Raw genomic sequence first — 14,506 nt, 5'->3', positions numbered from 1 at the left:
CTAAACCACACATATTCAGCCACCATATCTGTCCACAACAACCGAACATCCAACCCCTATCACAGTCTCAAAACAGCCACTAAAAGTACCCAACCCGAACCCTAAACACGTCCAACAATACCCGAGGTCCTAGGGAGGGTTTGGGGGAGTCACTTACCTCGAAAAGGCGTGACAAGCTGGCTGGACGGTGGCCGGAACAGCCGGATCAGAAGCAGCAGCCGAGCAGCAGTGCCGGCGACCAGGCGGGCGAACGGCGGCACCACCGTGGACGGGCGGCTGGCGGGCGGCGCACGGGCGGCTGGGGGTGGCGATCTGGTCGTATGGACCAGGGGAGGTCGGCCAGGGTTGGCTCGGTGGGTGGCTGAGCTGAACGGACAGGCGAGACAGAGAGAGAGAGGGAACGGCGAGCGGTGAGGCGCCGCCGGAAGGGAGAAGCGGCGGCGCGGACGGCGGGAGGGCGGCGACCAGGCGGCGGCGAGCTGGTGGCCGGCCAAGGTAGCTTCACACACGGGGAGGGAGAAAGAGGGAGAACCGATCGGTGGGGGGGGGTGAGGAGAGAGAGAGGAAATAGATATTTATATTCTAACCCCAATAATTGCACTCCGGAAATTACTATTACACCCCTCTAACTACCCCTCCGATCCAACGGCCAAGAATTGATCTCATCCAAATCCGACGGCCCACGTCTGTCCTTATCCAAAAAGTCAAAGGGCAAAAGAGTAATTGACCATAAAGGGAGAGGGGCATTCTTGTCCTCTTATTTTCGGCCACACAGGTTCATTCTCAGTCCCCCGACTTAATCCAGTCCCCAAAATTCGTTTGCGGTCCCAGGGGCAAAACTGTCATTTTTCCGGTGCCGAACCGAAATCCATTTTTTTACAGAAATGGGTGGCCCCAAGGTTGGCCACACCAAAAACGCCATCGGCCGCTAAAAATTGTCACTTTCAAAATTCTCGATTCCCGGGCCCGGATTCCAAGAAATGACTAGAATCGAACAATCGCGACTTTGGCTTATCTCTTGCTAACGGGTGGCTCATTGGGATTACGCGCTCTCGACCCGTGACCGACACTAAGTCAAATCACGTTTAAGTTTGCTCGAACCAAGGCGACCTCGATTGTCATATAATTGCAAGGGTTTGTCGCTAGTTCCCTTCGGACAAGATCAATCAAATAGATTGCTCTCTGTTGGCCCAAAATATTTTCTCGTCAATCCTTATGGTCGAAGGTTGAACCAAGGTCGAGTCCTTTGGTCGTGCGAACTCAATCCCGTAATGGCCTTACCTCTAAGGTTAGCATCCCAAGAATGCGCGGTTCCGGGTGAGATCTCACTATAAGTGCATTGGCCAAATATTCATTTCATAAATCCCGGGAAAAGGATCGAAAATTCATAATGTTACAAGAAATGTTTTAGTTTGATTTTATATTGCCAAATTCGAATAGAAAAAATTCTCTTTGGGTAGGATAAGTAACTAAAACCGTTTGGAATTTGTCTGCTTTACTACAACCACCACGGCATCTTCACATTCGAGGCAGCGAGAGGAGAGAAGTTTCCTCCGATCGAGGGTGGAAGAAGAACGATAGAAGAAAGTCACGCCGCGTACGACAAGCATGACACTATAGATCGATTAATCGCACAATCCGAGCAAGCCATGCAATGTAATCACTTCATGAAATTTTCATAGTTACGGGGCATGTGAAACCATCTCCTCACGGATATGTCCCTCCAATATCATAAGCTGACCGAAGACAAAACTCATCCCCTAGAAGAGAGATTCCCACAAATCTGTTTATATTGCATACTTTGATTGGTTATCCTCATGTTAACAATGGTATGTAAGGTATGAACAAGCAAATTATAAGGTATATCGTGAAAATAAAATGCATTTTTCCCTCTTTTTCCTTAGCGCTACCCCACTAAAAGCCCCTATCGATCAGACTTTTGAGGGCGAACTTTCAATTTGCATGTAGTAGCTGGGAATGGCCTCTTTGGTGGCTTTAATGAGAATCGATCTGCCAACCATGGAGAGCATGAAAGATCTCCAACCAGATAGCTTTTTCCTTATTGCTTTTTTCCAAGTGGGTGCTTTTGTTATTGACCATTTGTGTAATGTCCATTTGCATCTTACCAATTTGTAAAATGGTCTGTGTCTTTGTCTCTCTCTCAAATTCTTTTTCTTTATCCTATTTTCTGTCATTTCACCCATCCAAACCTGGTGTTTAGAATGTAAAAAGTGTACTCAAAGGAAACTGGACTCTCAAATTCTTTATCTTTGTCCTATTGTCTGTCATTTTCACCCATCCAAACATGATGTTTAGGGTGTAAACGAGTCAGCTTGAGTAAACTCAAAAGGAAATTGGTCTCTCAGTGCTTGCTTCTCCTGCACTCTCTTCGCCTCCTCAACTTCTCAACTCTCAAAATATTCATACTTCACAAGGTAAAAAAAGAAGAAAAAAGATGCTCTTTCTCATCTCATCCATCCTCTCTTCTTGCTTCAGTAGAGTAGATTCCCCTGCTTCTTGGGGGCTTACAATAGGGTTCTCATTTTGCCCGAGCTCTTTCTTTCTTTTTCCTTTTTTTCCCCTTTGAGTTCTTCACGAACTTGTGCCATTCTCTTTTGTAAAAGCTCAATCAGGTACCATGCAGCAGTGAGAAACTTGGCAATCGTGGCTCCTTGCATCTGTATTTGATTTGGGATTATGATATGACATGCCCATTTATAAAGCATCGTTTACTTTGAAGGGTAGAATCGGTTCTTACTGAAAGGGCCTAAAGAGATGCTCCTCCTTGAAATTCTACTTCTTTTTTAGATTGTTTCCGATGGTTTAGTCTAGCCTAATTTTCTGCAACCAGTTACTGAAATCCTATTCTCTGAAGCAAAAGCATAACCTGCAAATACACTTTGCTTTGATTGGTGGAACAAATGCCATCCCTTATGCATTTTCCTCTTGAATGTATTTCTTGAGTTCTCCGGCTCTTGATCACGAGTTATGTAAGGCAATGAATTTCGTAGCTAGGTAAACCTGCAAAAATTTCTTCTTGTTTTTGACACGAACTTTTCTAGACGGTCGCCGAGCTCTGAACACAGCTTTATCATGTGAGGACTGTCTTTGCATATGCCAAAATGGTGCTTCTCCGTGATACCTCTCTTTTGTCTCTTGTTTCTGTAATGAGATACTACTTCCTTTCCAATTGAGAATTCATTAATCAACTCCCAACTTATCATGGTATATCTACTACAGTGAAGATCGACCTGGATCCTTGCATCTGGCCATCGCACCTCCGGTGAGCTAAAACGTGCGGTTATGGAATCTGAGCTGCTACTACATACTAGTGGCTGCCATTGCAGGAGAGTAAGGTGGGAAGTCGAAGCGCCGACCAGCGTAGTTGCTTGGAAATGCGACTGTTCGGATTGCTCCATGAGAGGCAACATCGGCTTCATCGTTCTTCTGATAGATTCAAACTTTTGGGAAATTCAGACCAATACCTCATGACCTACTCCTTCGGAACTCACACGGCAAAGCACACTTTCTGCAAAGTTTGCGGTATAACGTCGTTTTACACTCCGAGATCAAATCCGGATGGAATCGCCGTTACTTAGAGGTGCGTGGACCCTGGTACACTGGCTCATGTCGAGATCAAGCAATATGATGGGAAGAACTGGGAAAGTTCATATGATTCAGACCGGCATTTCTTCTTGTTCTACAGTGGATACAGAAAAGGCAAAACTTGGTGCCAGCTGAAAATTGTTCTGATGCTGCTGATTTCAAGCCTATATACTCGGGAGCACCGAGTAATCTGCGCTTTTTAACATAGGAATGGGGTTCCAGAAGTGTACTACTATGTAATAATTTGGTTGGTTCACGGTGAATCATACCTTTGGAACAAAGATACTTGAGAAGGTGTGTCACGGAAATCTGGCTCCATTTATTTCGTGAAAAATAAATAATTTATAAAATATATTTTTAAAAATAATAACTTGTATTGCTTGAAATATTTAGTTAATAATTTTTTTTTTTGCAGTATCGACAACAATTTATGTCAAATATTTTCATGGACAATGAAGGCAAGACATTCAAACCTAGTCGAAACCAAGACTGGAAAATGACCCGCTTAAGTTAATATTCACCTGCAGTTTATCGCATTTTTACCCTGTTTGGTAAAATGGCATAGTATTGCGTGCGCTCTCGCTCTCTCTCTTAGATCGGAAAATGACCCACTTATGTTATGCTCGAGCTCGATTCAAGTCACTACTGAAAGCTCAATACTCTCTCTACCCAAACTTGATCGAGATGGGCTTTCTGAAATCCCGATCGACCGATATAGTTTTTCAGTGATCTCGAACTCAACTCGAGTCAACTAGTGAATAAGTCTTTATTGAAAGCTCAAATTGAACTCGAACTCGAGCTCGAGCTCAAACTCTAAAACAAACATACATCAAAATCGAAAAAGAAATATTTAACTATAACTTATAGAATGAAATAATTCAACTGGGCTTTTGCCAAACTGCTTGAACCTAGTCAAAATCGAAAGAATTGAACCTTGTAATCTAGTATACAACATTGTCCCATCGCATCTCTCTCTCTCTCACTCTCTCTCTAGAAAAGGAGGAAGAGCAACGACACTTGTCCCTCCCTCCCTTCATTTCACCACCTTCGTGTCATCAGAATCCCTCCTTCCTTCCTCCAGCCTCCGTTCAACGGTCGCTCGCTGATCCATTCCTTCGCGCAGAGCGCTACATCGCATCGCCGTTGCGCACACGTTCTCCGCGCTCCGCGTTTCGCCGGGCGGCGAACAGGTGGAGCGAGCATGGTGACGTTCACGGTGTCCAGGGTGGAAACCGCGCCTCTCGATGGCCAGAAGCCCGGCACTTCCGGTCTCCGTAAGAAGGTCTCTCTCTCTCTCTCTCTGCATTGTCTCGCTTGTTAATCTCTGTCGTTAAAGCTTTGGTTTTTTGGGGGATTTGCAGTTTTTGGGGTTTGATTCGCTGGGTGTTCTGAATTTTCTCGAATTTGTGAATCCGAGCTGGTTTCGTTCCGGGATGATGGTTCCTGGACTCTGTTTTGGTTTGTCTAGTTGGACTAGATTAGATCTAGCTTATAGATGCAGGGCACGAGATGAGAGTATTTCTGATGAGTTGATGTGGTAGTTAGACGACGAACAATTGCTGGTCGGCAAAGGAAAAAGGATAAATATACTGATGAACAACAAATGGACGACTACGGTGAGATGAATCAGTAGAAAGGCCAATGCTTTGGCTGTGTCGGGATCATCGAGTTGAGACCAAGAAATGTCGCCTTCGCGATCGCGATTGATAATTGAGCAAGTTCTTTCGTACACCTCAGCATGTATGATTTGCTATTGCAAATTGACTTGGAAACTTCTCCAATGCCACCAAGAAACTAGACTTCAGTTGGATTTCAAACCTAGATATTATTTTTTCCTCCCTGAGATCATGTACAGTTTTGAGTTGTGCTGTCGGCTTTTTTAGTTCGTAGGCAAGACACCTTCTTTCTGAGATGTTAGGATAGGAATCGAAGTTGGAAGCGTAATTTGTCTGTTCAGAATGTTCAAGTTAAGGGGTCATTTTTTTTTTCTACCTTAGCAATTCAATTCCCCTTAGAATTAAGCTATTCAGTTCTAGATCCAACCTTTTCAGCTACAATTTGCACAATCCTTTCAGCAGTCAACTGCAACTGCAGCATTTAATTCTTGTTCTGCAACATTGGAAGTTTTTAACCTTAGCACCTTGATGGGTAGTCTGACATATTGAAGCCTCCCTTTGCATTATTCCTTCAAGATGCAGTCTTCTGCTTGTCTAATTCGTTTTTCCTTTCATCCTATCTCATTTCTTTGTTTTCCTTCATTTCTTTTCAAAGTAGTTTCCGTGTCGTAATATTTCCTCGATTGATTGATTACACTCATCATTGCTGAACTAAGTATCGCAAACACATGCTTCCTGATTTGTTTGATTTATTAATTAGACATTCGAATCTCTTTACTTGTAATATTAAATTAACTGGACTGCAAAGAAGTCATGGTTTTACCATCATTAAGTGTCATTACAAGAACGAATTTTAATATTATGAACCACTTCCCATTCATTAGGCCTTTGCATTTTACAGTTCACGTCGAAAACATGATGTATACAAGCATGGGTTATCAGCTTGCGTGATGTAGCTTTTTGATGATTTTTATTCACTTGCATAATGACTTGGATATTGTCTTCTTGCGAATTTCTGGTCAAACATTGGGTTCACAAGCTTTCTTGAGAGATGAGCGCAAGTGTATAATGGGTTGAGGTGAATTGAAGTCCCACATTGTATATGCATGGATGAGTTGATGGCTTTTAACCCGGTTCTGTGGTTCCTAAGGTTGGCCCTTTTGGAACTGGTGTGTTGGGGTCTATAAGCTCTTGGCTCATCTTGCGTGCTCGAGTGGGTTTTAGCCAATAAGCCCACTTACACCTATATTCTCTCTCATCTTCACCTCATTTATAAAAGAAAAAGCTTTCATGTTTGTTAATCTTATATTATTAGATGTTAACCGGATCATTTGTATTTCTTAGTGAACCTAGTGCTGAGCATTCTGGAGTCTAGGAATGATTTGTAAAAATTGAGCATAATAATATGAAATCTCATTTGAGTTCATGTTGCCTGTATCCTTTTTCAGGTGAAAGTGTTCATGCAACCTCATTACTTGCAAAATTTTGTTCAGTCAACGTTCTACGCCCTTTCGGCTGAAAAAGTTAGAGGTAAATTCTATTTTATTCATGGCAACATTGTGTGTCAATACGATCTCTTCTGCTGCTTTGCTGCCCATTTCTTCAAAATTAGGTCCGGTAACAGTAGTATCCTAGCTATACTAATGCATATGAGGTCCTTGAGCTCACGGTCCAATAGCATTGCAGTTCTTTCAATAGTATTTGCTCTTTAATTTTACTTTTAGTGGGGAAAAAACCATCAATGAGGATATTGTTCACCCCACTCATATTCTTTATGGGTGTATTACTTTCTTTTTTCTTAACCTAAAGCTGTGATCAGAAGTCCCTTGTTGCAAATCTCTTATGGTCATTGTGGTGATTAGTGAAGCTCAAATAATAACTACAATGTCTAAACATTAGGTACTTAAATGCTATATATTGTTGATTTCAAGTTGTTTTTTTTTTCCTTTCATGGCATTCATTTATGCATGACTATAGAGCCGGTGACTCTTTTTATTTTGTCCAAGCACAACTCTCATCATTTGGTCAATTTTTTTTTGGTTGAATCATTTGGTCAATTAAGATGGCCTTAACGCAGGGAAAGGGAGTTGTTTCCTGTTGATTACTGACTACCAGTCTTTCTGTTCGTGATGATCTTATATTTAAATATTTGTCTAACATGAATATCATAATGAGTTTTCTCCACACATGTAGGAGCCACACTTGTTGTTTCTGGAGATGGTCACTATTATTCAAAAGATGCAATTCAGGTAAGTTATCATAAAAAACATCATAAGAGCTTTTCTTTTTATGTACTGGAAAACAGTGAAATGCGGACTATACTTAATGACTTCATTGTAATCATCTTCATATGGTGCAAATGGTCGGAAAACCATTTTTAGCAACTTTTCATTTTTACACACATCTCTTCTTGTCCATAAACACTCCCAAGAAAGAAGAAAACTCAGCAGATGCACAGATGAAATTAGGTTCCTGTGTATTTGCTGTGTAAAATTTTTACTGCGCTTATGTAGTTTTTTTTGTCCTTACTGTTTTGGATCTCATCTGCCATTACTGTGAGTTAAACTGGTTCAATATCCTAATAAGCATATAGAATGTCTTCTGTTTTTATGAGGGCCAAACAGTTATTAATTTGTGGGGGTGTGTGAGTAATATGGATACACAAACATGTATATTTATCCATGTCATGCTAATAATCATTTGCTTGTGCCATACGAACTGTTTTTAATGACTCTAAACAATTGGACAGATCATAGTGAAGATGGCAGCTGCCAATGGAGTAAGACGTATTTGGGTTGGTCAGAATGGTTTGCTCTCAACTCCTGCTGTATCAGCAGTAATTCGTGAGAGAACTGGGCATGATGTATGCATCTTGTTACGTGATGCTCTCGATTCTCATTTGCTAATACAAACATGTGAATGCATCTGAGGATACACACATTATGGAGACACATAATACACAGAGATTTGAGAATATACTGATTTAGTGGATGTATCTGAAATTTGCTAATATCAGGGATCTAGGGCATCAGGTGCATTTATTCTGACAGCAAGCCACAATCCAGGAGGTCCCCACGAGGTACTTGAAGCTTTCTATGCAATTCTCTTTTGCTTCTTTTTAACATTAATAGCAATGTTTGTGCTATCTGTATTGCCATTGGTGTCATGGGACAATCAATCTTCAGCCACATTTGTTCAACCAAGAAATTGAGTAAAGACTACTTCTTGGACACCTGACAATTATTACTTGATCGATGGTTTTGTATCCTGAGGGTGGAATTGTTGATTAACAGGAAATATTTTAGAGAGGGAGGAGGGAGGGAGGGAGGGAGCTAATATGGTAGATGAGCAGAGAATCTGGACCAATACTTCCACTTCTAAACCTTGTGTTGTTACTCACCTGCTAGTGCTACTGGAATATGTAACCTGTTGTCCATATTTGTGCAGGATTTTGGGATCAAGTATAACATGGAAAACGGTGGACCTGCTCCTGAGGGTATTACTGATAAGATCTATGAGAATACGAAAAGTATAAAGGAATATCTAATAGCACAAGACCTTCCTAATGTAATATCTCTCATCCTGATCCTCCTGTAATTTTGTTCTTTTGCTTAAACAATGCTTGTGCAGTATACTTCTTTCTCATTGCCTTGAGTGATGGTGAATTGGATTCTAGGTTGACATTACTGCTTTAGGTGTCACGAGCTTCACTGGACCTGAAGGGCCATTTGATGTTGTAGTTTTCGATTCTGCTGTGGATTGTGTAAAACTGATGAAGTAAGAACCCTGCATAAACAATTTATGGTGAAAGCTGCTTTTTGCTGGAACGGTATTGTTGCACTGTGTATGTGAATGCATATTTGCACAGAAGGATGGAGTAATGCTCTAGAAAGCTATTGTTAGCTACTTCACTCATGTCTCTTCAATGTTATATTCGTACAAGTAACAAGCTTAACCTTCTCTATCCACCATGAGAATGACCAGCATCAGTGGTTCATGCACAATATGTTTGAATTTTCGCCCTCCAGATGTCCTCTCTTCGTCGATTGGAATGCCTATTAGATTTATGAATATGTCATTAGATTTCTGTCCTATGTAACCTCCACACTGTTTAGTTGTTAGATCGGATGCTGTTTTATGGAAGGGTCTTGTTTCTTTTGTATATGTGACCATTTTGTTCCATGCCTTTTATCTTAAAGGTCATTAACCTAGAAAAAAGCTTTTGGTTGAAAAGACCCTTATTTATACTCTGGATTTCATTTTTGATTTGCTTCTATTGTAAAATGGGCTTGTATCTGTTCTCCAATGGTAACATTCATTCTGGCTGGTGATATATTTTCCATTTTTCATCAATGCCCCAGGTCAATATTTGACTTTGAGTTGATTAGCAAATTGCTTTCATGTCCAAAATTCACCTTCTGGTAAGTAGACAATGCTTTGCAATTGTCCCTGAATAACAATGTATTTCTCAATAAACACTTTGTGGTAGATTCTAATGGCCAAAAATCTTTTTCTGCCTTATTCAAAGCTATGATGCACTACATGGAGTTGCAGGAGCTTATGCTAAGCGTATATTTGTGGAAGAGCTTGGTGCTAATGAGAGCTCTCTGCTTAACTGCACACCTAAGGTCATGCATGCACAGATAAATGCTGGAAGGTCTTCCTTTGGTTCTTATAGATATTTTAGAGTCAGAGATCGATGCTTACTGTGTGCAGGAGGACTTTGGAGGAGGGCATCCAGATCCTAATTTAACCTATGCGAATGGGTTTGGGAAAGTTAACTCCTGAAGATGAACCTCCCGAGTTTGGTGCTGCTGCTGATGGAGATGCAGATTGCAATATGATCCTCGGTAAAAGGTAACACTAAATTACATTGCCTTTTTCCCTAGAGATTTTAGCATGGTTGTCATAGTTTCTCTTGTACTGTAGGTTCTTTGTTACGCCATCAGATTCTGTCGCTATCATTGCTGCAAATGCTGTTGAAGCCATACCCTACTTTTCTGGCGGTCTCAAGGGAGTTGCCAGGTATGGGTGGTTATTCGTAGATGCTCTTTCTAGCATGCATTTAGTACATGTGAGTGCTTCTTAGTTGACCGACAGATGGCACTATTCCAAGACAATTGTTGGATTGTTGTGCTCATTAAGTTACAGTTGATATTCAGTCGCCTTTCTTCTTTGGATAAGTGATCCCCAAGCCAAAAAGATGCGTAAGTTTCAAAAACGAGTGAACATAGAGGTGATCAATGGGCGGGCCCTTAGGCCAGGCCTAATTTATTGCCCAAGCCCGCCTATAGCAAAAAAATTACATACAAAATTTTTGCCAGGCCAGACTGCGATGGCCCTAGTTGGGCTGTCTTTATAACTAATAGCTTTGCCCAAGCCCGTCCAAAAGTGCCCTTTGAGCCCATGTTGCTCTGGCCAGCCTGAGTGGGCCCGTGAGCTGCCAGGCCCATGATTAGGTTTAGACTGAAACACTGCATTTTTTTTCTGGTGTATGGGTTCAACTAAAGAATCTCTCTCTCTCTCTCATGCAACACATGTAGAGAACTGCAGCTTCTCTTTGAAATTTCCACTTTTTCTTTTTTCTTATTCCTTGTACTTTACATTTTTTTCAAGGTCTCGCTCCATATGTGTACAGTGTCAGCATCATGATTTGATGCGAGTAATGTCGACGAACAAATGCTCACTTTTGTGTTGTTGCTTTGTCGCATTGGGTTTGGATATACATCTATGTTTAGTTCTCACAATCTTGATGGCAAGAAACTTTCTGACTGTGTAAATTCTGATGCCTAAGTTTTAGAGTTGACAATTTGTGTCGTATAATCATATTCTTGCGATTTCGTGCTATAACTAAAAGGTTTTAATATAATAAAAGTTTTTCTTCTTAAAAATTTGTAAAAATGTTTATTTAATGTCAGTTTAGAGTTGATTGCATTAAATCTTGCTGTGTCCGGGTTTCTCTCAGCAAATTCATGTTGTGTTGAAGTCACGTTTTCTTGTCGTGTCAAGAATTGCTACCCCTGCCTACAATTTTCACACTACTTTTGATCTTTGCTTTTCTATGAAGAGCGGGATGACTAGTTATGGACTATATCTTTTACATTTCTTTAATAATATTAGTTGGACTTGCAGACTCTCTATATAAAAAGAAAGGAGAGATGTCCCCACTCTTGAGTAATACATAAACATTATGCCGTTTTCTACTATAAGAGGGAGTATCATTATGCACACGGAAACTTACCAAGCAAGAGCAAGGAGTATTTGTTATGTAAAAAAATGAGAGTAAAAAATAAGACTGTTATTAATAGGTGGAATATTACAAATGGGCAAGCATATTTTTACTGACAAAAAATTAATAACTAGCAGAGAGAATTTGTGTATTGGTTCTGCCTTGCTTACTTATGCGTCGTTGTTACGAGCAAGTGCTGCTGCTGAGAACTTTCATTATGTAAAACATGTATATACACACATAACAATAAACACCTTGATACTGTGTCAAGCTGACAACTACATTTAACTTATAATTATATGTGTGTAGGAGCATGCCTACATCAGCTGCCCTTGATGTGGTTGCTGAACATCTAAATCTGAAGTTTTTTGAGGTAATTCTTAAGGAAGAAATCCTGATAGGATTAGTGCAGTTGATGTGCCGGATAGTTTCTTACCATCCTTATGTATAATTTTAGGTGCCTACAGGGTGGAAATTCTTTGGTAACTTGATGGATGCTGGATTATGCTCGGTTTGTGGGGAGGAAAGTTTTGGAACTGGTTGGTATATTGCATTTTGTCACAGTCAGTAAAGGATTTTGACTTGGAATCATTAGCAGCTTCAGAATCTCGTTCATTTAGCCATTTGCTTCTGAACAGGCTCTGACCATATTCGTGAGAAAGATGGAATATGGGCTGTTCTCGCTTGGTTATCTATTCTCGCTTACAAAAATAAGGAGAATTTCAGTGGAGAAAAGCTTGTAACTGTCGAGGACATTGTCCATCAGCATTGGGCGACATATGGTCATCATTATTATACCATATATGATTATGAGGTAAAGATTATTGCTTCTTTATGACAGTCCCTGGAAAGTTTTGGTTGACCCTTCAAGGTGTTTTTTAGAATGTTGATTCAGGAGCAGCAAAGGAACTGATGGGATACTTGGTCAAACTGCAATTTTCTCTCTCTGAAGTTAATCAGTGAGCTCTTATTTCTGTACTCTTCTAATTCACTCAAGTTTTGTGAGTCATTTAATATCTCCATGAATTAGTACTTCATCTGAAGGATCAGTCGTTATTGGGCTTGGTGGGCTCATATTCGATTGACAAAAGTTGATTATAAGCCAAAGAGGAAGTACAGTGCTTTTCCTATATACGAACTTGGGTTTTTTTATGGATTCATGTGTTGGGTCTCTTTTTGGTACTTTATTTCAACTGATGAAGCAGTTGCGCAAAGGGGGATAACTAATGATGTATTCAAAACGGGAAGTTGTTCTCAGCAGTTCCACCTTCCGGTGGATAAGCGGCATAACTGCATTGCTCGTTGTAATCTGCAGGATTGTCAAGGGGATATGTCCTGATGTATCAAATGTTGTTCATGCTGATGAATTTGAATATAAGGATCCTATTGATGGTTCTATTTCTAAGCACCAGGGTATTCGATATTTGTTCGAAGATGGGTCACGACTTGTAAGTGCTCACCTCTTATGCTTTCTTATTGCTATCGACCAGATTCATAACTGGGTTGGCTGCTTGATGGTAGAGTGGACTTGGCTATGCATATGCGAGTCATTCATGTAGTTAGCTCACTAATGACAAAGAACCTAGTTTTTCGGGACAGATTCATTATAGGCATATTAGAATAACTGAAGTAAAGAAGAGAAATATGTCTTCTTGGTGGGCCAAGAAGAATGCCCAAATTTGACAGCATCTGCTTTATAATCTAATATAGATAAATGTGAAGTTGGGTCAATTGTTTTAGAATTTTTCTTATGAGTTCACATTGCTTACCCTTTCAGAATGTCGTACAGGAGGTAGTTAGATTTACAGACAAAGTAGATTTAGTGGGAAGAGCAGGTGCCTGGGCATTCGTTGATGTGAGCTTAATGTCCGTATTAATTCATATGGGGTGATTATCTAGATGAGAGCTCTGACACCATGATAGACAAACCATTTTTCGCAATGTATTTGTAGCAGATTACTAAGCATGAGTATCTTGTGTAGAGTCAGATAAAAACAGGATCAAGTTATGTGCAGGAGTGGCCAACAATCTTTACTGTGTAGTTTCTGTCGCGTGGATTACTTTATAACGGCAAACATTGGTTTATCTTTTAGTCACGTCCCTCTTAATCGCTTGCTCCTCCTTTTATCTTTTTCATAGAATGTGAAACTGACAGGGATACAACTAACTTGTCCACATTTCTTTGGTCCTATAATAATACTACAGATTTTTCGCCTCTCGGGAACAGGCTCAGAAGGTGCAACCATTCGCCTTTACATAGAGCAGTATGAGAAGGATCCAGCAAAAACAGGGAGAGAGTCTCAGGAAGCATTGGCTCCTCTTGTAAGACTATCCGACTTTAGAGTTTTCCCGGCCATAATCAAGCCATTTTGCTCTGGCTGACGTTGATGGATTTAATTGTCGGTGGAAGTTGCTCTCCAGCTTTCAAAAATGCAGGAATTTACTGGGCGATCTGCCCCGACTGTGATCACTTAGATCCGCTTCCGCTAGAGTAAGATTTTACTAACCCTACATTCATGTGTACAGTTTTGCGAGTATGGTGCACCTTCACAGTGTAGGGTTCTTCATTTACGAGTCTTTCTGCACTTGCCTTTTTGGCCAAGAGCATTGTCCGATAATGAAATGTCAACATAATTCCGGTGTCGGAATAAAATGACAGTGGCAATAATGCAGTTGATGCAATTTCGATCGGTATGTAAATCAAGATGTGGTTTGCTTCAATATGTGCTTACTTCTATTAACGTCCTGATCCAGTTTATATTGTGCTTTTGTGGGTTCCGTTGTCCCCAGTATCTGCTTCCTAAAATTATAGTTACTTCCCTTTGCAAAAAATTTGTAAAAAAAATGGTTGAGAGTTTGTTGGATACGACAAGATGTCGACGCCGCATTGCAATGAATTCATGAATGCACTCTTCATAAAGGAAAGGCGATACAACCATAAGTTCTCTGTGTTTAGCATTGTATAGATTGTACGGGGTCGTGCTATAATCGGGAAAGGGAATCGCTGTTGCAAGCTAAGATTAGTGAATAACATGGGGGAATAGGCTTCGAACTT

General features: G+C 40.6%; 1 pseudogene; it reads left to right on the top strand.

Moving 5' to 3' along the window:
- The first annotated feature begins 4,588 nt into the window (after window positions 1-4,588).
- LOC115686893 (phosphoglucomutase, cytoplasmic-like) lies at window positions 4,589-14,174 on the top strand (annotated as a pseudogene).
- Window positions 14,175-14,506: the final 332 nt, after the last annotated feature.

Source organism: Syzygium oleosum, unplaced genomic scaffold, assembly GCF_021117445.2.
Source record: "Syzygium oleosum isolate NSW1041296 unplaced genomic scaffold, Sole_v2.1 Sole_v2.02, whole genome shotgun sequence".
Classification (NCBI taxonomy): Eukaryota; Viridiplantae; Streptophyta; class Magnoliopsida; order Myrtales; family Myrtaceae; genus Syzygium; species Syzygium oleosum.
Note: the sequence above shows the minus strand (reverse complement) of the source record. Positions and strands in the feature narration are given on the sequence as shown.